This window comes from Protopterus annectens, chromosome 3.part0 (assembly GCF_019279795.1).
Source record: "Protopterus annectens isolate FY-2018-M chromosome 3.part0, PAN1.0, whole genome shotgun sequence".
NCBI classification, from domain to species: Eukaryota; Metazoa; Chordata; order Ceratodontiformes; family Protopteridae; genus Protopterus; species Protopterus annectens.
This window is the reverse complement of record NC_056731.1, coordinates 532,755,083-532,778,415: the sequence shown is the minus strand read 5'-3', so window position 1 is coordinate 532,778,415 and position 23,333 is coordinate 532,755,083. Positions and strand designations below refer to the sequence as shown.

Sequence of the window (23,333 nt, the reverse complement as noted above, 5' to 3'; positions counted from 1 at the left end):
TCAAATTACAAAACATATGCATTTATAAATGGTTTATTGTTTATACTATATCCATTGTGTTTGGTTTCATGTTTTTTTCACAGTTTTGATCAAAAATTCCAAATTACAGTGTATGCATAAAGTACATAGCTGAATACTAGAACAGATGCTCATAAACACTTACACTGAAGGAATTTTAGCACACTTATTCAGTAGCTGTAGCCAAGGATATAACAGCCAACCAGTTTCTAAAGCTTCAGGGCACCTTCCAAACATTCAAACTGTTAGGCAACTCAGTACAAGCTGCCTAAAAATACAGGTTAGACCACCAAGCTCTTCAGAGGTTTCCTGATGCCGAACAGAGTGTTCCTCAGCAGGATTAACAGTTGGCTTGTGCTAATCTGTTGCTGGGCAGATATGTTCCCTTTGAGAAGAACCTTCCACATTTAAAAATGTATTGTTTAAATACACTTTTATAGCTAGAAAAGTTATTTTTCTTCTAGTAGGTTATGTTTTAATGGCCTGTCAGAAGTGTAGTAAGGGTGGGATGAAAACAGCAGTGGACTCGAGTGCAAAGTGTTGGGTGGCCACGATCAGCCATCCATAATCTATGATCAGTCTTTTACACAGTACTAGCTTTTAATAGGCAGTATTGCTTCTGCAGTCAAACCTGAGTGCTGCAGCACTCTGTGTGTGGACTAAATTGTAGCAACTGTTTGCTATATTTGTAGCAAGCAGTAATACAATTTTTTAAGTAAAATATGAACACCGTAGTGCTCTGTGCAGACAGGATATAAACTGTAGCAACTATTTGCTACATTTGTAGCAAGAAGTTTGTTACAGTTTAAAAGAAGAAATTATTATTTTTTAAATGTACAAATTTTGAGGAAGGAGGATCAGGGGCACAGCACAGAAAAAAGGACTTGAATGGCCAGGGTAGGGGAAAGGGGCATGTCAGCATCTTATATCCAGCACGTAGACTCACAAGTACGGCTGGTGCAACTGGCAAAAAAACACAAGTCAATTCAAAAAAGAGAGGCCAGCACCAACAACTGAACAATATAAACCAAATTTAATAGTGTGGCAACACAAAAATAGTCAGCAAAACTGCCTTCCTCAGTGACAAAAAACAAAGTTGCCATCTGGTTGGTGTACCAGTAGAAGGAACATTTGTTTTTTTGTTTTGCTATTCAATGGAAGAACTGGGGGGGCAAGTGTGGATTTAAATGTAATAAGCCAATGGCTGCAATATATTTTATCTGGAAAAAATTGTGGTTATTTTAGTTTTAGAGGCTGGCAAACTGTTTTAAAGGGCTTTTAACTGTGTTTTCATTGGAAAAAAATGACTTTTTAGAACTTTAAAATGTTACTAGCTTGTCCTAATTGTTTTCACAGAGAAAGAGTCACGATTTTCAGATTGACCATTGGACAAACTACTGGTCCCTCAGTTGGTCCTTCTTCTAGCCAGAAAAAGTAAAACTTAAGCAACAACCTTTGTCACCATAGGCTAACAGTTTGCCTCAGCTGCAGGTGAGTAACTGTTGTGGCCAAAGCTAGTGCCTCAGACCACTCATATTTTATCTTGTATCTCTCTGGTGTAGCACCTACAGCCAAAATGGACTGGGGTTAGCCATGTCCTCTGCAGCTGTTGGGGGAGAATGAAGTCTTCACTTTTTAGTCAGAATGTTGTTCCCATCCCTGGGAAAGCTGTTGCTAACATTAACAGCCCCATTGGCCCCATTTTTCCTGTCAAAAAGAAAAGGAAAACTAATCATTTATCTGCTTCTGTTCAAATATCCCTGGACAGGAGTAGTTTATTCGGCATGGCTGAGGGTCTAATTCAGGATATTGATCCTTCCTATAAGATGGCTTCTGGTAAAAGAAAAAGGGATACCTATTTTCTTGAAAATATTCAAGATTCTGAGTCTGGACAGGAACATGAAGGGACAAAAGCAGGACTTTTGCCTCAAATTTCTGATTCAGATTCAGAGGATAACATGGTATCTGATTCTCTTGGTGAGGTTTTCTCTTTCTCTTTCTCTGAATCTATTTCCTGAATGCCCCAGTGTTTTGGTAGGAGAACAATGAGTTTTCTCTGGCCCCCAGAAAATACTATGAGCTCTTACAAATAAAAACAAAAGTAAAAGCCACTTTGTTTAGAATATTCTACTTTTGTATTCCTGTAGGTATTTTCCAAGCAGAAAGTTAAGCAGAATAGAATATATACCTTCACAAAATCAAGTAATGAAAACATGAAGCAATCCTTCCTTGAGCTTTAAGTTGTCTGGTTTATTTCAAAATAATGAGTGCTTTCATCTATCAGCCTTAATCAGATACAATGCTTCTTCCTAAAAAAAAAAACAAAAAAAAAAAAAAACAAACTTACAATTCTATCTGTTTAAATAACCCTAAACAACAGGATGTGGTGGAAAACAGCTCTTATGACTGGAGGTAAGGCTATGATTCACGATTGGTTTAATGTTGGGCCTACTGGTTGGAGGGGAGGTCAAGTTGCTAATTAGAAGTAAGAGTCATGGATTGGCTAATAGGACAGCTGATTGAAGGGAAGGCCATGTCCCGTATTAGAATAAAAGTTACGGATTGGCTAATAGTCAGGCTAGCTGATTGGGAGGGAGGTTAAGTTCCTAATTAGAATATGAGCCAAAGACAGGTTAGGCTGTTATTTACTTCCATCTCCTTGTTAAGGAAAAAGATTTGTTCACAATGCTATAAAAACAAAATTGCACTTTAACATTTTTTAATAGATTATTTTAGCCATTGCACTGAATTTAGAGGGACTGTAAGGGGACCTGCTCTATAATACATTTTGTACAAGCTGTTACAAACAGAATTTCCAGAACCTTTCCCCATCCCTCTTGTAATGTCAGCATTGGATGATATGTGTGTCACTGTCTGTAATTTACCTGTTTGTCAGCCTGGTGCCCCTAAAAAGCAAATAGATTGTATAAAGTTCCTTTCAAGTTTTTATACACTCATCTTAAATCTGATCCAACACCTACAGCTTTAGTTAATCCTCCTGCTGCCAACATTTAGTTAGTATCAATCCTTCATTTTCTGAGAAGGATGGCTAAATAACTGATAATTAAGGGAAAGAAGTGTATGCTTCTGCAACTTTGATTTTCAGAATGTTGAATTGTCAGGCTCATATTTTAAAGTTTGTTCTGACTAATTGTGAAAGTACGAGGAATGTTTTGTCTGCAGTTACTTCTTGTGAGGAAAAATCTTTAAATTATTCAGTTTTTTTTTCATTTCAAATGTTACACAACTCATTGTTTTAAGAGTATGTGTATATGACTCCATTGATACTTCTTCCAGAGCTATGACCTATGTTATGTTTTGAGGAGGTTTGCTTGGCTATGTTTTTAGAACCTTCCAGAAGGGGTTAAATGAGATTTTAAATTTTCCTTTGGAAAGAAAGTATGTTTTTGGACCTTCTGTTGCAGAGGATATCAAAAATGTGATGATATGGCTAAACTGATTCAGGGAATCTCTCAGATTTGTAACCCCATTTTTACAAAATTTCCAAAGGATTCTCTACCCCCCTTGTCCAGTTTTGGCAAGAAACAAAATAAACAGTATCAGCAAAATACAAGTAAACTGACATTTTAGAAGAAATGGCAAATGGGTTACAAAAAGAAAGCAAGAACCCCCCAAACAAAGGACAGTCTAACAAGTTAGAATAACTGTTTAAGGGACCAACCACCCCCCCCCCAGCAGACCCTTTTCCCTTCCAGAAAGCCTAAATCTCCATCTCTCTCTCTTTGGTAGTGGATAGATTCAGATAAATTGATTGTGAAATCATTCATCAAGGTTATAGATGGCAAGAGGAAATTCCTCCCATTCAGGGAGTAATTACTCATCCATCAGACCAGACTCATTTATTTCCTCCTTTCCCCTGTCCTTCAACATATACCCCAGGGAGTAACACAGCTAATTATTCCTTCTCAGTGTGGGAAAGGTTTTATTCAAATATGTGCAAAAGAAATAAAAAAAGAAAATGTCTGGAGACTAGTTCTATATTTTTCTTTCCAAATCCAATTTGTGATAGTACCCAAGTTCAAAATCCTTTCACTTCACAACCTGTTACCTCTTCTTCGTCATTCAAGTTTTCTTTTAACACTAGATTTAAAAAAATGCTTGTAATCACATTCCTAATTTTCAAAATTTCAGGCATTTCTTAAAGTTTTAGGTGCCAGGATTGCATTATCAGTTCTCTGCCTTACCCTTTGGATTATCCACAGCACCAAAAGTATTCAAAAAGTGTCTATCTCCAGGTACAGCTCATTGAAGGCTACAGAATATCTAGGATATATATTTGTCTGTATTTAGATGACTTGCTTTTCTTTGCATAGTCTTTTTAAAAGTGTCAGGAGTCTTTCTAATGGGTGAGAGATCTCTTCCACAAGCTGGAATTCTAAGAGAACATTCAAAAGTCTTTTTTGACACCATCACTCATTCCGGGGGTAACTGCTAGATACCTCAGTTTGAAGATGTTTTCTTCCACAGGAAAAAAAATAGATCTATATCTAGATCTATTTTTAGGGTTTCCACTCAGACTTTAGCCAAAGCACAGGAATACCTCAGGATTTTGGGTCTCAATGCATCTATGACTGTCATGATACACATCGCAAGACTCCACATGAGAAAGATACAATTGTTTCTGAAGTCTCTTTTGGTCCCAATAATAACACCCATTATCCTTTTGAATCTCAGTTCTGGGATTTGTCAGAAGGGAAATCACTTGGTGGAGACAGCAAATATACCTTAATCTAGGTCTCCCCTTCATCACCCCACCCCACCCTGTCCCAAAGCGGACAGTCACAACAGATGCTTTGGACTTTGCTTGGAAAGCAGTATCAGGAGGGTTACAAGTACAAGGTAATTGGAACACCAGTGACAGAAACAAGCACATAAATGCAAAAGAGATGCTTGCACTCGTCTATGAACCATGTGTGGTCCCCTGGACCCAGGGGTGGCTCATGGCATCGGACTGCCGGACTGCAGCAGACTAGTAGTGACAGTATTTATGTTTTTTTTTTTTTTTTTTACTTTGTGTCTCCGAGTCTGTGACTCGGCAAGTACGCGAATGCTCACTTTAACCACCTCGGGTTGCGGAGGTTTTAATAAAATACTTTTTTTTTGTTTTTGTTGCAGCCTGGTGAAGTAATTAAGGCATCAGGGTGATGCCCAGCAGTCTATGCAGTTCCAAACTGCATAGAATTGGAAGGGGTTTGGACTGCGACGTCCACAGGCACATACATGATGTGCTTGGGCTAAATGCTGCTGATTGGTTGTCGCTCTATTCCCGGGCTTTATGTGCTGGGAAAAGAGCGAGAATCAGTCAAACAGTTGTGGACTGAATGATTCATCGTTTGTGACTGAGTCAAACACAAGGGAAGGTCAAAATCAAAAACGACCTGGAGCAGGAGTTCTTCAAGGACGTCGCTGAGCCTATTGACTATAAGGATCCCTGCAAGGCTGGTAAGGAATGGCATGAACTACTTCGGGAAGACATTGTGCTGTGAGAAGATGAGGGCTAAAATATATGTAGTTTAGAGGAATGCATAGTGGTCTGCTGTCCCGGAGAGGTATTGGAAGCCCTTTCTAGCTGCTTTTTCATTGTCAGTATTCGCTGTTTACTGATTTAATTACTTAATGCTTTCCTCCTGGTGGTGGAAGTACAGATAGCTTAGCCGTGCTTCCTCAGTCTGGTATTTCAGTGTTTTTTTTAAGGGACAGTCTTTTCTCATGTTGTAGATGTTATACGTTAGATATTTTGAAACTACCCCCCCCCCCCCATCTCTGCTATGGTATTTGAACCTGTGCCAGCTACTAGGCATGAATAGCTTAACTTAAAAGTTGACTGAGCCAAAGTCGAATGACAGCTGTTTTCATATCATTCTGTAATGCTGGGTCAGTTTGTAGAAGCTGGTTGCTGGTGTTTGATAGATATATAAGGTTTGCATGTATCTGTCTGTATGTCTTATTTAACCTAATGGAGAGACTAACTATCAAAGGTTCCACCATTTGCAGAGCTGTATGTTGTACAGTTATGGATGTGAAGTATAAAATCAGTTTACAGTGCAGATGTTTCATTTTATTTCATTGGTGTGTGTGTGAAAATGCCCCAGGTGCAATATACTGGTGGTTAGACTCATGGTGGTGTGGTAGGGAATACCTCAGGCTTGAACCCTGTACCTTGTATGCAGGTGTTAAAGACCTGAATTCCCTACCCACCACCATTTGTAAAAATAATTGCAGATTTTTGCCTCATATTTGATCTGATCTGTTCGTCATAATATCTGTGGTTTGTAAATATTGCAATGCTTGATATTTGATGGTGTAGTGGTAGCATTGTTGCCTCACAGCTGCAGGTTCTCAGGTTTGATTCTTGGCTGGGGTGCCTTCTTTGTGGGGGGTATGTATCTTCTCCCTGTGTTTATGTGGGTTTGCTTTTGTGTCCTCCCATATTACAAAGACATGTCTGCATTATTTCTTCCTGGGCCTCTGCTGAAAATTGTTTATTTGTTCCAAGTCAGACTGTCCTGATTAACAAATGTTATATAAAATTGACAGGCATTTGAATTTCAGACTTTAGGTTTCTGAATGTTTAATTCCTTACATATTTGATGGTGCAGTGGCAGTATTGTTGCCTCACAGCTATAGATTTTCTGGTTTGATTCTTGGCTGGGGTGCCTTCTGTGTGAAGTCTGCATCTTATCTCTGTGTTTGTGTGGATTTGCTCTGGTGTCCTGCCATTTTACAAAGACATGTGTCTATAGTATTTCTCCCTGGGCCTCTGCTGAAAATTGTTTTTGTTCCGTCAGAAGTAAAATTGACAGGCATTTGAATTTCAGACTTCATATTCTTCAGGAAATACATAGTAAAATAATTTTTTATTCTAGCAATAAATATATAGTAACACAACCTTTTATTATAGCATTTTTTTAAGTTTATAAGATGACTATATGAAATTTGTCCTTATTTTTGGGACTGTAATACCCTGTTATTGGCTTTGAAATTTGTCCTTATTTTTGGGACTGTAATACCCTGTTATTGGCTTTGTCCAGGATTTTTGTGCTAAGGTTGACAGCTATAGCAAAAACTGAATTCAGTGAATATGTTTGAGGGCTGTATTCCCTCATTACTGGGTTTGTCCAGGTGTTTTGTGCTAAGAGGTTGACAGCTATGGTGAGAACTGAATTCATTAAATGATAGCCATTTAAGTTTCAGTCTTCCTCTCTTTCACAAAGCAGCTGATTTGGCGTAGTGGTATGTTGCTCTTGACAGTTTTGTACAGGGACCTTGGCAGTAAAATGTACAGTGGTAACACAGCATTTTTCTTTCACAAAGCAGGTGATTTGGCATAGTGGTATGTTCTGACTCTTTTGCACAGGGACCTTGGCAGTAAAATGTATGGTGGTAACACAGCATTTCATTCTAGCAGCTTTCCAAGATTATACAAGCAATGTTTAATGTGTCCCTGGTTTTTGCCCTTTTGACCCACCCCAATTAATTTGGCTTTTTCCAGATTTCTTGTGCTGCGAAGTTGAGATGCAGTTGAGTATTGAGTAGATTTTACAAGGAGCAGAGAGCTGCAGGGGAAGAGAAGTTTAGTGCTGATTATGCTAAGTCAGCTCACATTGCTAATAGCACAACAGGTTGTGTACTTGCTTTTGATGCAGAAGGTTGTTGGTTCTACTCCCATAAGGGGTGAATGCTGCCGTACTGAAAGTTAAGATACTAACTATTTGCCTGTTATCAGTTTGCCATCCATTTCCTATTGCAATATTACTAGCTTATTTTTAATGTAATTTAGGCAACTTATTTCTCAGGGGCATCAGACACTTTATTTTTTGATGAAACCATGAAATATAAAGGTGATTAGCAGCAACCTCTTCATTACAGATTTATTTAACGTGGAATTATTTAGATGACTTTTTTACTACTTCAGAGATTGTGCATATTTACTGATAATGGTGGACTGTAGAATTGTGCATATTTACTGATAATAGTGGACTGTAGAAGTTTGAGTAGACTTTTATGATGGAAATGTTCTGAATTGGGCAGTTTTGTCATTGGTGCAGGAGTTTTGTTTCATTGTTTACTGGAAAAATGTTCAAAGCAATAGGAAGGTGTATCAAAGAGCACATGTATGTTTCATATGCAAGGGGCCTATGATTTGAAAACTGCCCAGAATTAATCTTTATCTGCCATGGGTGTATTTTCTTTGAATGTGGGTTTCAATGTTGTTTCAATGAATGTGAGTTTCAATGGTAGAGAAGTTTTAATGCCAAGTTTGTTTAGCAGATGTCTTAGTGTTTGTGCTGTAAAATGCAAAATAAAACTTTCAAATGAAGTTCAAATCATCATAGAAGTAAATCAGTATGCACATTAGTGTTTATGGTAAATGGAGTGAAACAGCCAAGTAATGGATCATTGGAATGGCTGCAGGGGGAGGCTCCATTCGACCACGGTTTTGTGAGGGGGAAGGGTGGCAAACTTAGGCAGTTCCAGCTGAACCATACCTCCCAACTATCCAGATTTTCAAAGAATGAATAGATTTTTTTGCTTTTTATTTTTGGTTTGTTCCTCATAAAATTTGTGGTTTTCTGGCAAATCATTTAGGAAGTGAGTCACTAATGACACACTGAGTTTCAGACTTCATAACCTTCAGAAAAATGCATGCTAAAGTAAGACCTGTTCTATCAACTGTCTCAGTTTATACAAGAGCAATTTTTAGTACTGTTTATATGTTCCCCCAATATATTTGGCCTTGTCCTGATTTATTGCATTAACAGGTTGAGAGGTACATGCAAATAAATTGCTTTATAGAATTAGGCATAGCCAAACCTCTCAACTGTCCCTGATTTTTGCTCAAAATGTTACTCTTCTCCTAATGATCCCTCCACAAAATAGCAATTTTGGAAGAAAACATGGAGGGTTTATAATTAAGAAATAACTGTAATAATCCATTAGATTACTTTTATTTCAGAAATGCATGTAGATTATTTTATTTTGTCAGCCGCTCAAGTTAGTGGTACTAATATTAAAGTGTCCCTTCTTTGACAGGTTCCCAGCTGTATTGTGTTGCTATTTTATATTTTTACATCACATTTTTGGTCCATTTTTCATAAAATTGTGTTTTTTGGCAAATTAGTGACAAATCATTAAAGACTGAAGTTAGAAAATAATGATAGACATTTGAGTTTCAGATTTCATACCATTCAGAAAATTCATACTAATGCAAGACCTCTATTATCTTTCTAAGTTTATAAGAGCAATATTTTAAAAATTGTCCTTATTTTTGGGCCTTTGTCCCATTTCTTTGTATGACTTTGTCCAGATTTCTTGCTGTGAGGTTGAGAGGTATGACAAATATGTCAGGGCCATCACAAGTCAGCCAGAGACATTTCAAACTGTGACATACTTGTTGCACCCCACTCCCCCATGTTGTGACTCTGGATGTGTCGAAGCACGGCAAGGAGTAGTTATGCAGTGTAAATGTGCAGAGTATCCCCCCATCCAAGGTAGACACAAGTACTAGAGTGGCTTTTCATCTGTCCTTGATTTTTACAGAATGGTCTGGTTTCTGTCATATTTTTTGTACTGTTGATTTATGCTTATTACTCAAAGTGCCTGTTGCTCTGTGTTTAAGTAGCAATACTTTAATGACCATCAGGTAAGCTTGGCTGAGATTGCAAGATGCAAGTAAGCTTTAATAAGCATACTGTTAAAGAATTGCCAACATTGAAAGCCTTTCTGTTGCCATGTAGAGAATACTTAACTAGATAATGTATAAGCCTTGGGTATTGAAATGCATATGCCAGTATTTGTAATAAAGAACAGGATTACATTATTTTAAGAGTCTCATTACACTTGAAGACTTCCAGTCATCTCTGCAGGCTTTACGCGTAAACAGAATGCCAATCGTGTGGTCCATAACCTGTACAGTAATCCTTTTAAGCAATGTATCTTGAGCTTATTTCTTGTTTGCTTTTCATTTTTTACTTTGATCATGTTTTCCCCATGAAACAAATAGATGTCAAGAAGCAGGTCTTCTTTTGGATAAGGAACATTTTTACAAGTGGGGGCATCAGATATTTCTACTTTCAGCATGTTACTTGGTACTTTAATAAAGCTGAATATAAATTATAATTAGAACTGCAGTGCAAGAAGTGGTTTGAGTTGAGTGCTGCTTGTTTTTCTTATACTTGATTTTGACTGGCATTCCATTAATGTATTTTAAAAAAAGTAATTTATTTTTTCATGCCTCACAACCTTTTTTGTTTCCATCTAGATATTAAGCTGTCATGCAGCCAATGCACTGAAATATTTTTATTCTTCTACACTTAATTTTGTCTTGATTGGACTCTCATAATGACGGTATGGCACCCAGGGCAGTATATTTAGTTTTTGTGGTTGTGAGCATAGCTCATCCCCTTTTCTAGTTGGCCACACCCATTCCCATTGACCCCCACCCATTCAGCTGTCTCCTGCAGCCCCCCTTTGATTTGAAGTCACCAGCTGCAACTGCTTGTCTCCACAAGTCTTGTTGTAAGAGGTAGTGGCCCACACAACTCCAGGATGTCTTCCTCACAAGTAAGGGAAAGGGCCAACACCCACATGGAGTACTCATTTATAGGTGTGTGTTGCCACAACACTGGCTATTGGAAGAACTACACAGCTGCTCTGCATGCAATTAGCAAGTGGGGAAACCCAATAGGTGCACAGGCCATCACCTGGTTATGAGCATCATCTACAAAAGCCATGCTGCCACCTATTCAAACCAGCTCTATCCCTGTAGTGCACAGGGAGAGCGAGAGAGAGAGAGATAACAAATGAGACAAAGTGGAAAAGAGAAGAAGGAAAAAAGATAAGTGGAACTGTAAGCAAGTAATTGAATCTAGTACTTGGTCTGTAATAATGGGAAATATGATTTGGAGGAATATATGTCCCAACAAGACATGCTGTACTAATGTCCTGATAAACAGCTGCTATGGCCATAGCATCTGGCCCTTTCTGCAGTGGGAGATATAACAGACATATCTCTCAACTGTACAGATCCTCACAGAATGTCCACATTTTACCATCATGCATTGTTGTCTGTTCCTCTTGAGATCTGTACTTTATTGGCAAATATCTGAGGATTTATGTTATCAGGTAATGAAAACACTTGAGTTTAAGGCTCCACATCCTTAATAATATTCACTGGAATACTAAATGCATCATTCTATGAACTTTCTATATTTGTAACAGGTGTATTTAAAGTCTGTCCCTTTTTATCCCCCCATCATTTTAGGCATTGTCTAGATGTGATGCTCTAAGAGGTGAGGTAGGATCACAGCTCAGAAGCCTAACTCACCTGGGAAAGGACAGCTCATATATGACAACCACAGGGGTGTCTGTCAAACAGTTGTGATTGTACCACTGCTAGGCCAGTTAATGGGATGTTTTCCATATCCATGTTACCTGTGATTATGAGTATGACACATGTTTGCCTTGTAAAGCTAAGACACCTATAGAGGGCATATGCATAGTAGAGTACTGTTGCAGAAGTGTGTTGAACTGCATGTGATATATTGACTTAATAACATTCACCTGTACAGTGTTCTGCTGGAAAATAAGCACATTTGTGACTGATATCTGTAGTTACATACACATATACCTGTGTTGTGTCAGCCAAACCATTGGCAGGTCTGTGAGCAATGGCATTGTAACATAATAACTTACTTATGACTGTTGGACATCTTTCAGGTTATCACAGTGATGTCAAACCCTACTGTGCAATCAGCATACTAATGTATGGTGCAGCTATATTAATACAGTATCAATACTGATGTTCCTTTTGACACCCATTTATGTGTGCCATTGTCCAGATGTACTGCTGTAACAGGTTAAGTATGATTGAGCAGCAAGAATGTAAATACAGTGTGCCATAATAACATTCAATAGAAATGTATAGCAGGTATCCCCTGAGTACATGTATGTATGCATATGTTCAGCTGGAATGCACAAACCTAATCACATGGGTTTCAAGCAGTCAGGTAAATAGGTTGTGCATGTTGCACATGTGTGTTATATCAGTGTCAGTGCATACAACATACATATATGTACAGCTACTGGTGGTTGCATTGCCCTGACACTGATGTGGGTACAAGAGTAGACATGATTATCAGGTATTACTCAGAGATGAATCCACATGTGTTATGACCCTCTGTCCGTGCCTACCACTACCAGCTATATCAACAACTATATACAGTGGATATCACATGTGCACACACCCTTGTTGGAATGCCAGGTTTGTGTGCTGTATGTCACTCAGACCACAGAAGATCATTTCATAATGTTTCTCATCATGAATGTGACCCTCAACCTGTCCAATTCCACTGCAATACAATCAAAGGTGTTTCTGGGAAGGTGAGCAACTATTGTCAAGTGAAGATGTGCCATGATGTTAAAGTTCAGACCAAGATGGATGAATGCTGTAACCATCTCAAGAGGTGCATACACAAGTTAAATGGTGTGCACACTCATTTAACTGGCTTATTGTACTGAGTATTATTTCCATATGTTTTCACAGACCAGACTGTTATGTCTTCAATTGAACTATACAGGCTATAGGTCACATTACAGGTGGGAATTGTTATGAAATGAGTTATTGTGGTGTCATGTTCCAATTGCACACTAGGCAGTGTATCAGGGGTGTGTAAACTTTATAACCACTGTAGCTATATGGACACAGCAGTACCTGACCTGTATATCCAGCCTCCACCAAGGTAGAGTAATCCCCTTTGGTGGACAGCAGCAATACACAAACCATATAATAAGTTGCTACATTGGCTGTACAGGAACACATAGGTGCAGGCAATAACTTTGAAGCAAGTCCACCTATATCTGAGCAAGTAGATACGTTCACAGGTGATGTCCTGTAAGGCTGACTATGACTATGAATCTGTCATATCCATACCACCAAGGACAATTGCAACCGTCTCCACATATTTTGTACGTCTCAGATGAAACATCACAATTCCCCTGTACTGGGGGTAAAGAACATCTCATACACACATGCCATGGATATAGGCAACCTGCATCACACAGGTTAGGTGGGAACATCGCCACCCTGTCCACCCCAGTCATACAATGAGATATGCACATCTACACTCCTCCCCACAGCAATGGTGAGCATGTACATATTGCCTACTGATGGCAACAACAGCATATCTCCATGGGGCATAATAACATCAGTGTCTGTCTCCTACATGACCTCAGGCATATGCTCAGAGCTCCATCACACACCACAGTCAAACACAGACCTACCACCGTACACACACCATACACATGGAAGATGACCACTGTCGATCCTCTACACAGAAATGAACAGAGGCTAGAGGATTATGCAATAAAATGTCCAACATTGGGGGGAATAAGATAGCTCAGGGACAGGCATGTTATGCAAGCTGCTATAGCCATGATAGCTTGGAGGTGTCCAGTGTAGTCTGGATTATTTGCAAGTAATATCCACTTTTGATGTGTATTATGACAACTGTATGAGGTTCTGTGACCTTTTCCTGTTTATGTCTTCCTGTTGGGGAAACAGACATCATCACCCAATATGTGATTGGACAGTATGCCCTGTCATGTGGACAGAGAGCAGAAGATGTGCAGGAGAGGACTGCCCTGTGGAACAGTGTGGTCCACAGGTTAAGTGATGCCGGCCTGCACAGCAGAACTTACAAGCATGCGCAACATCGGGCCACCGACCTCAAATGCCATGCCCATCAATGGGTTGATGATGTAGCAAGGGACCGGCTAGACAAAGATGGAGGCCCAGCCATCCAGGCCCCACTGACACCCATTGAGATACTCCTCACCACACTTGGGCCACACACTGAATGCACAAGCCATGACGCTGAGGGAAGCATTGTGGAGGTGGGTTGCACACACACACTAGATGAGAAGCGTGCAGGTAAGGGCCCAGTGGGAAGTAGTACACTAATGTATCAGACATACATGTATCTGTATTGTATCTACATGCATGTGTCAGGTCTGATTGCAGTTGTGGATGGGGTTTTCTAATGCACAGAGGTGCACATCTATGGCGAGGACAGGACATTGTGTACTATTGCGGTTAGTACTGTAAATGTGTAGACATGCTGTATCCATCCTATAACAAGGCCACATGTGCATCTGCTGACAATAACTCCCTCTCACAACTACCTAGACCCTTCTGGTCTACATATGTGGCAGCAGCCTGAAGCTGGTGGGTAGTACATTGTTCTGTTGTTGCCTGGCAATACCCCAGGCATGTGAAGTGCATGCAATTTACCATGCACACAACCATCAGTAATAGCTATATTGCTTTATGTAATAGCTATATTGCTTGTTGTACATGTTCATTTGTGCTGGAGTTAACTGTATTGCATCACATTGGTCAGCACTGGGGCCTATCTGAAGTGAATTCAACATTCCTGTAGCATATCTCACAACTTGTCAATGCCAAGACATCTGGACAGAGGCCAGCAAATTGTGCTAGACAAATGTCCTAAGGTAAGGTCATGCATGACACATTACTGGTATACAGTGGATATAAATTGTGTAAACACCCTCCTTAAGATGCAAGGTGTTCCTGTTACATACTAAGTAGGACCACAATATGATAGTCCACACCTTTTTCAGCCTATAATGTGACCCATAACAGGTACAGTTCACTTGTAAAACCAAACATCTGTACTCATGTATTGCACCTACAAAGCAAGCCACCTGTGAGGGTGGCAGACATTCTATCAGCATGATGTTTCAGTCAGGTATGATATCTCATGCTGCCATATGTGTCAGTACACTCACTGTGGCCTATTTGGCTATAATATCACATACATGGGCATTGCTAAGGCACACAGACCACTTCTGACCACATATAGGTTTGAAACATATGGATATTTCAGACACATCTGTACAGAGGACTGTACAATGGTTTAACCTACTACATTGTAAGGCAGATGCTGTCACTGCACTATATAAAGTAATGGCAGCAGGAGGTGGTCACCAGCCATGTATGGTATACACATCAAAATGTTATAAGCCACACATGGATATGATCCTCACACACACACACACACACACACACACACACACACACACACACACACACACACACACACAGTTGCCAGCATTAGGATTAGAACTCCTGTCTATCTAGGTATTCCTACTATAGTGCTACACAGTTATCAAATGCACCAGAGAGCTTAAAAACATCCACCTCTTCCACATGTACTTCTAAGGTGGATGACATCAACAGGTCTATTAAAATGGAGTGAAGGGAAGTGTAGTATACAGGTAAAACAGTATGAGCCAGATAGTGCATGATATACATACATACACACCTGCCAGTATTGAGATTAGAACTCCTGCCTCTCTAGTTATGTCTACTATAGTGCTATGCAGTTACCACACATGCTACAGAGCTTACTGAACTTTCCCATGGCCAAAGCTGCTGATAACTGCACAGCTGTGGTAAAGTATTACAGGTGGCAGTCTGCCTTCTGTTCCACCCGTACATCATGCTAGTTCTTTCTGTCTTGCACTTCAACTAGCATTATGGCTTGGAACTTCACCAGGTTATTATATCATGAAGTGTGGCACACCTGTGAGCCATCAGCAGTACTCGTTCATCACAGATATCACCCCAATACTTACTAGTTATGTCCACCACTCCTGGCAAGTTTGAAGGGGGGTTATCTGTGCTTGCACGCACATGTCCATTCTTGGGCATTGTTGCACATGTCTATTTTTGGGCACTGTTGCAACTGCCTCATGTACACAAACAACCCTTCCCTCTAAACTCCAAACACTCAGACCTGTGAGGGTTACCCATATATCACCCAATATGGATATATGCACTCTCCAGCAAAGAATGGACTAGCAAGTCAAGAAGATAAGATCAACACCTGCACCACACCATGTGGAACACATATCTCACCATGCCACCCACTTTGACAGCCATGACATACAGTGAAATGCCACACACCCACCTTCCCAGAGGCACTCAGTGGTCATCTACCCAAACAACACAGACCAGCAAGGTGGACACCCGCTCAGACACTGCAACATGGCACATGCCAAGGGACACATATTTAACCTACACAGTGTGTCCCCAACCTAACCCCTAAAGCTAACCACCTTGCACAATACAGTGATCATGGGTTACTCAATACTGAGGCACACACATCCCACTCAATAGGTTAAATATGGAGCAGGTAACAGCCAAATATCAATCACATGCCAGCATCTAACACATGACACAGCCAGTCATGTCACTCCACAACTACGAGTATCACTCCATATCTATGTGGATGTGAATGAATTGGGACACACCTCCCTGGACTACATGACATGAGACATGCTTGAACTCTCTGATTATGTGGTTTAGGCAGGTGTGACAGTAGCCCTGGGCAGTGTAATGCTGTCACCCAGAATGATGCTGCGGTACTATCAACAGAAGGCTGACTGCAACATTGGCTTACGTGTTATGTGTCATTCTCATGGGATCCAGAACCTCACTGCTTGGGATGGCATGATTGCCAGAACCCAATGACTTGCCAAGATGTCCTACATCTGTCAATGCTGGGTTGCCAGGTACTGGCTATGTGTCATACCAACCCTATGGTGCCTTATTAGGCAGTGTTCCTAATGTTATTACCACCATAATAGCTGCACATGTATGCAATATCAGGGTCATGCTGCTCAACAGTGGACATATAACTGTCAGGATGCAGTCACTCATAGCAGTTGTTGGAGTGGAGAACACATCTGCTGTAATGGAGAGGTGGTTCACAGCAGCAGACAGCAGACCTGCAGTATCAGGCTGTGACGCATTCCACAGCTGTCAGCCCCCAAACATGGACAACACCACACCTCCACAGGTGGTGTTGTCTCCATATTCATTATGGATAGGAGCACCTCCAGACTAGCTTCCCATCATAATGCATTGGAGATACTTCCGGTACAACTGCCTTGGGGTGATGGTGCTATCCAGACCATAGCCTGCTATGGGTCAACATCTATTTCCCTAGACTATCAATGCACATTTCTCAACACTCTGACATCTCTGATGGTCCAGTGCAATAATGACATAGTACAAGTCTTAAACTACCCCTCACCTGGGGAATGTAGCCATTCAGCATTACAGTGGCCCAACACTTCTGGGATTCTTCATTTCCATTGCCCTAGACCAGCTCATACTGACCCCTAGTAGAGGATGCAACAACCTTGACCTGTGTTGACCACTTAAATATGGGACAGTTTCATATCACCAGATGTTAATCCCTGCATGGTGAGATTCACACAGGCTGTAATCAACATGGAATTCAACATGTCAGCCACACCCCCCACAAAGATAACCACCTAGCAAAAACACTCCATAGCTGACTTTGCAGCCAGGAAAACAGGGATGGATGTCTTCAGTGCACTCATGGCAATGGGATGCAGCTGAATGTCTGTGGAATCATACACATAGGCACTGTACAAACAGGTACATGAATGCATGGTACTAGCCAAGCCAACATAACCCAAACACTGTCTTCCAAACACTGGGAGACAATGTGATGGCCCCCCACCATTATTGAAGTGTACATCAGAAGGAGGACACTGTTACAGCGAAAAGTGGTGCCCCATGACTGTTGAACTCCCTTATTAGCTTCAAACACAACTTTGTATCCCTCATGAAGTCTCCTGACAGGCATCTATGACAGCAGAGATGCAGCAGACACTGACAACAGTCACAACAGCCTTGATAGTTACATCAGCAACCTCCACAGCATTAAGCACAAGTGCTGTGAGTTACTGCACAAAGCTAATACCTATCCTGAGACAACAGATATTGGCCACAGTCTTGGCACCACATTCAGTGCCAGCTTTACACCCCCCCCCCCACAAGTGAAGTGCTGAGTGAATGTGTTCTCACATGCTGTATCCCATTTCTGTTTTAGGTGTGTGTGTGTCACTAGGATGTGGCCCTGCAGCAAGGCCACAGGGTATGGCAGTGTGCTGACACATCCACCATGTCATAGGCAGGGTACAGTATGTGCACGGTAATTCCTGCCTGTAATACAGTGATTACATATGCCTCTCAGATTATAGGACTGAGGGTTGTACATAGGTACATGCTGATGTACATCTGTTGTAGAATGGAGAATGGTACATGTTCTGGTTTGGGCACACCTCCGATTGCTAATGACCACAACCACAGGGGATATTCATCAACCAAACACACTGGGATTACTATTTACACACAGACACCCCCCACACACACACACATACACACACACACTTGCCAGTACTGAGATCCATAGGTTAATTGCTTCATAGGTGTGTAGTAGGTGAATGGGCCTGAAGGCTCTTCAAGGCTAGCCCAAGGGAATACCTTGGCATCAGGCCACATGACAATAGTCCCCAGTGTGGCTCAGGAGTATAGTCACTGGAGTGGTCCCCGGGAGTGGGTATTTATTCCCCATCCACTCATCCAGGTTTCTTTTGTGGGTGGCCAGTGATATGCACTGCTTCCCATGTATGTGATCTATATTTCATAACATGGACAGTGTCTGGGTTGTGCACATGTCCCACATGCATGTTGTTTGATGTGCGGAAGTGTGCTTGAGGTCTCTGGGGAATGTTGTGTGGACAGATTGGTATCGTCTGATGTAGCATTCCTGACTCATTTGGTGAGACCTGGGTATGTACCCGAGGCAGTGATTGCACCTACATTGACAGTATGATACAGGTATTCAGTGGAGTTAGTGGCATCTGTCCATCCGGGGCATGTGTATAAGACATGGTATTACCTTTGTGGGGTATGTTTGCAGACTCTACAGTTGTTGCTGGTGGCCAGTGGGGAACATGGCAAAATGGCAACTGTACACATTGATTGGGCTACTGAGGGGATGGAACAGGGTGCCATGTCCTTTTGCTTGCTGGATAATACACACTCAGTCAGGAGATGTAACACATTAAAGTACTTTCTGATGTCATTATCCCCTGTTGTGGTCAACAGGCATGTAGTAAACTGCAATCACACCGTGGGTACTATTTGTGAGGTAATATGCAGAACTACCAATATAGTGGCTGTTGCCTAGCCAAGTGTGTTTGTGCATGAATCGTGAGTGGAGAGTGGTCTCTGAGTAATAGAAGGGTTGCCTATATTGCTCACTAATCCACACTGACACATTTAGGGCTGTGGATTGTCTACACCAATCTCTCCGGTGTTTGACAACTGTTGGCCTTGTAATGTGGACATTGTGACATATACTAGGTCCTCAACATAATAATTTAGCAAAACCCATCCCACAATGCATCCTGTTATTACATAATCACTCTGACCCCCACACAGGGGACTGATGACACACACACTTACCAGTACTGAGTTTCAAACCCCTACCTAGCTATGTATTGCTATTACAGTACTCCACATTTATTGCATGCACCACAGAGCTTATAGGATAGATGTTGTCCCAAGGTACTTCTAAGGAGAGGAGCATCACCAGCCCTTGTAAATACTGGCATTGGGTGATGTAGTGGATAAAAGATTCCAAAAAAAAATATTTTATCCTACACGCACATTTGCATTTGCCAGCAGTGAGGTTCAAACCTCAATCTAACTATATTTTTGGACTATTATATTACACATTTACCACATGCACCACTGACCTTACATAGTTTAGGGTTAGCAACAGGTACTTCTAAGGTGGATGATATCTGCAGGACTGCTAAAGACAGGCACTGAGATGTGCACTGGGTGTAAATGGGACCTAAATCTTTGAGGTTCAGACATACATATGTACACACACAAACACTTGCCAGGGATGAGATTCAAACCAATACCTATAAAGTTATGGCTACTATAGTGTACCACATTTATCGCACGGGCCATGGAGATTTCAGAGCAGATGTTGTCCCAAGGTATTTCTAAGGTGAGGAACATCACCAGCCCTTGTAAATACTGGCATTGGGTGATGTAGTGGGTGAGAGATTCCATAAAACATTTTACCCTACATATACATTTGCCAGGGGTGAGGTTCAAACCTCTATCTAACTAACATTTTGGACCATTATGGTTATGCATTTACCACATGTACCACTGATATTACATGGTTTAGGGTTGCCAACAGGTACTTCTAAGGTGGATGATATCTGCAGGACTGCTAAAGTCAGACACTGAGATGTGTACTGGGTGTAAATGAGACCAGAATCTTTGAGGGACAGACATACATATGTACACACAAAAACAGTTGCCAAGGATGTGATTCAAACCCATACCTATGTAGTTATTGCTATTACACTGTCCCACATTTATTGCATGTGCCATGGAGCTTACTGGAGAGCTGTGCAAAGGTATCTTTGAAGGTGAGTGACATCAGCAGCAGTGCTAAAGGAGGGGTAAGGGAAGTGTTGTAAGTGTGAATGACCACAAAATCAGGTCTCAACAAGGATACACACACTCTCTCATACAAACACTCACATTTGCCAGGATCAGGATTGGAACACCTATCACTAGCTTGCTACACTCTATTATTACGTAGTTATAGCAAGCACCATAGAGCTTATATGCTGGAAAGCTGTCCAAAGGTATCTCTGAAGGTGAGTCACATCAGCAGCAGTGTTAAAGGAGGGATAAGTGAAGTGCAAATGACCATAAAATCAGGTCTCTACAGGATACACACACTCTCAATTACATAGTTGCCAGGATCAGAACACCTACCTAACCAGCTTGCTACACTATATTGTTACATAGTTATTGCAAGTGCCATGGAGCTTATATGTTGGAGAGTTGTGCAAAGGTATCTTTGAAGGTGAGTCTCATCAGCAGCAGTGCTAAAGGAGGGGTAAGGGAAGTGTTGTAAGTATGAATGACTACAAAATCAGGTCTCTACAAGGATACACACACTCTCTCACATAAACACTTACATTTGAACCATTGTCAGGATCAGAACTGGAACTCCTACCTAACTAGTTTGCTATACTATAGTATTATGCAGTTATCGCAAGTGCCACAGAGCTTATATGCTGGGGAGCTGTCCAAAGGTATCTTTGAAGGTGAGTGGCATCAGCTGCAGTGCTGAAGGAGGGGTACAGGAGATTTAATAAGTGTGAATGGCCCCAACTACATTCATCTAGAAACACACACACACACACACACACACACACACACACACACACACACACACACACACAAAACTTTACATTTGACAGGACTGAGATTACAACTGCTACATGGATACCTATTTGTACTGTAGTGTTACACAGTTATCACAAGCACCACTGCCACTATAGGGCTAAGGGCTAACCAAAGGTATATTTACAGTAAATGGCATCAGCACATCATGTGATATAGGCCAATGGGATGTGTAGTGGGTGGGACAGGACTCATAAGTGGATTCCCTCTGCCGCTGTCTGTCTTTCCCTTCACCACATCTCTGTGTGTGTATGTTTGACATATTATGTTATGTTTGCCTTAGATATGTGTGTGTATTCCTATCCAATGTGTGTGTGTGTGTGTGTGTGTGTGTGTGTGTGTGTGTGTGTGTGTGTGTGTGTGTGTGTGTGTGTGTGTGTGTGTGTGTGTGTGTGTGTGTGTGAAGTATCAATGGTGTACAATTTGGTGTGTGTGCACAGACAGCTGTGAATAACCGATAACTGTAGTCCACTGTGTTGTGAGACATGGGCTTCATTTCTCTAAGTGTAGGAGCATGCCCAGTATGACCTTCTATATTGAGTGTGTGCATCCATTCCAGGGAGGGCTAGACTCCAGTTCACGGTTTTGTGTGCTACAGCTACACTTAGCAAACTGTTTCTGCAGGATATCTGTAGATAGATTGCCAATATGGAGACACAATGGGCTTAACATACAGGGGATACTGTAATTATTGCTGTGCTGCTTAAGTGACATGTTTGGTTGTAGCATAGATATTCTGACATATGTACTGTTTTACACTGTGATGTGTCATGTCATCAACTGCTGACAGTTATCATTCTTTGCTCGTAGTTATTTAACGGGAAATACGAGATGAATGAAGCTGAGACCAATATTCTGTGGCATATAGACTACATATTCTGGTACATATCTGCCATTGTGGAGGGGTAGCTACAGGCAATAGACTGCTGGTTCTGTGTAAATGGTGCAGCACCTTGTTAGTATGCTGGCTGGGGTTCCCCTCCTTGTGCTTTTCTCAACTTCAAGGAATGGCCATATCCTACTGGGGCCATGCCTCTCAGCTGTACAGATACACCCAGGTTATCCAGACGCAGGACTCATATATCTGGTCAGTTTTCCTTCACATTGTGGTTTACAAGCAGCTTTGTTGCTATTCCTTCATGGGTTTGCAGTTGGGAGTAGTATGGGCAGACATTAGAGTTTCAGACTTCACACACTCCATGACATCCATGCTTCTACACCCCCCTCTGTTATTCTCTCCTTCTCTCCTCCACTTAACATTATGTAAGGAATATCTCAGAGGTATCCTTATAGTTGGGCCTTTATCCCAGTAGTATTTATGCCCTGATCCACAGTCCTTGCAGTAAGACATGGGGGGGCATGCTACTGGCATTTGTCAACATGGCCTTGCATTTGTTTTCTGTTTACTGTTAGGTTGTTAGTTGGGACCCCCTAACATTCCATACACTGGCAGTGTGAGTGAGGCATGGGCCTTTGCCATAGGACTGTAGGCCATTTGAGAGTGCTGCAGGCCATCTGTTACTGCATTTCTACATGGAATTGGGGGGGGGGTGCACACCTGCATACTTTAACATTTGAAATGACTGTACTGGTATTTTGGTTACTCTGTTGGCTTCCATTTCATATTGTATTGTGACCTATCCTCCAGACATGAGGCATACCAGTAGAGTACACATTAGATCTTAATAGCATGTATTTCATTTTCAGACTTCTTACCCTTCAGAACTGGAATGCAACTGCCAGACCTGTTGTAGTATGTCTGTGTAAGTCTGGCGGGGAGCTATTCACCATTGCCATCATTTAGGGGCCTTAGCCCAGCCTTTCTTCATGATCATCTACACCTGTCCTGCTGGGTGAGGCTGGTGGTGGATATGTGACCCTCATTGACATCCATGTGTGTGACCTATAGATACTCACAGTTCTTTGGGCCATCACATGTACTGCAACGGGGGAGTCACCTTGTGTAGTGCTGCCTAGTATGTTGACACCAGTATTTGTTATGAATTTCCTGCTGTCCCATATAGCTGTCTTCTGCTATCCCATTCAACCACCCGATTCCCTTGCATGCTTGCATCCATATCATACATACAAGTATGAGAATATACTA

At 41.3% G+C, this 23,333-nt stretch overlaps 1 protein-coding gene across 1 annotated transcript in view; it reads right to left on the bottom strand.

The window, feature by feature from the left end:
- Positions 1 to 23,333, bottom strand: part of GASK1A (golgi associated kinase 1A) — a 623,122-nt gene that overhangs the window by 597 nt on the left and 599,192 nt on the right. The window lies entirely within an intron of this gene.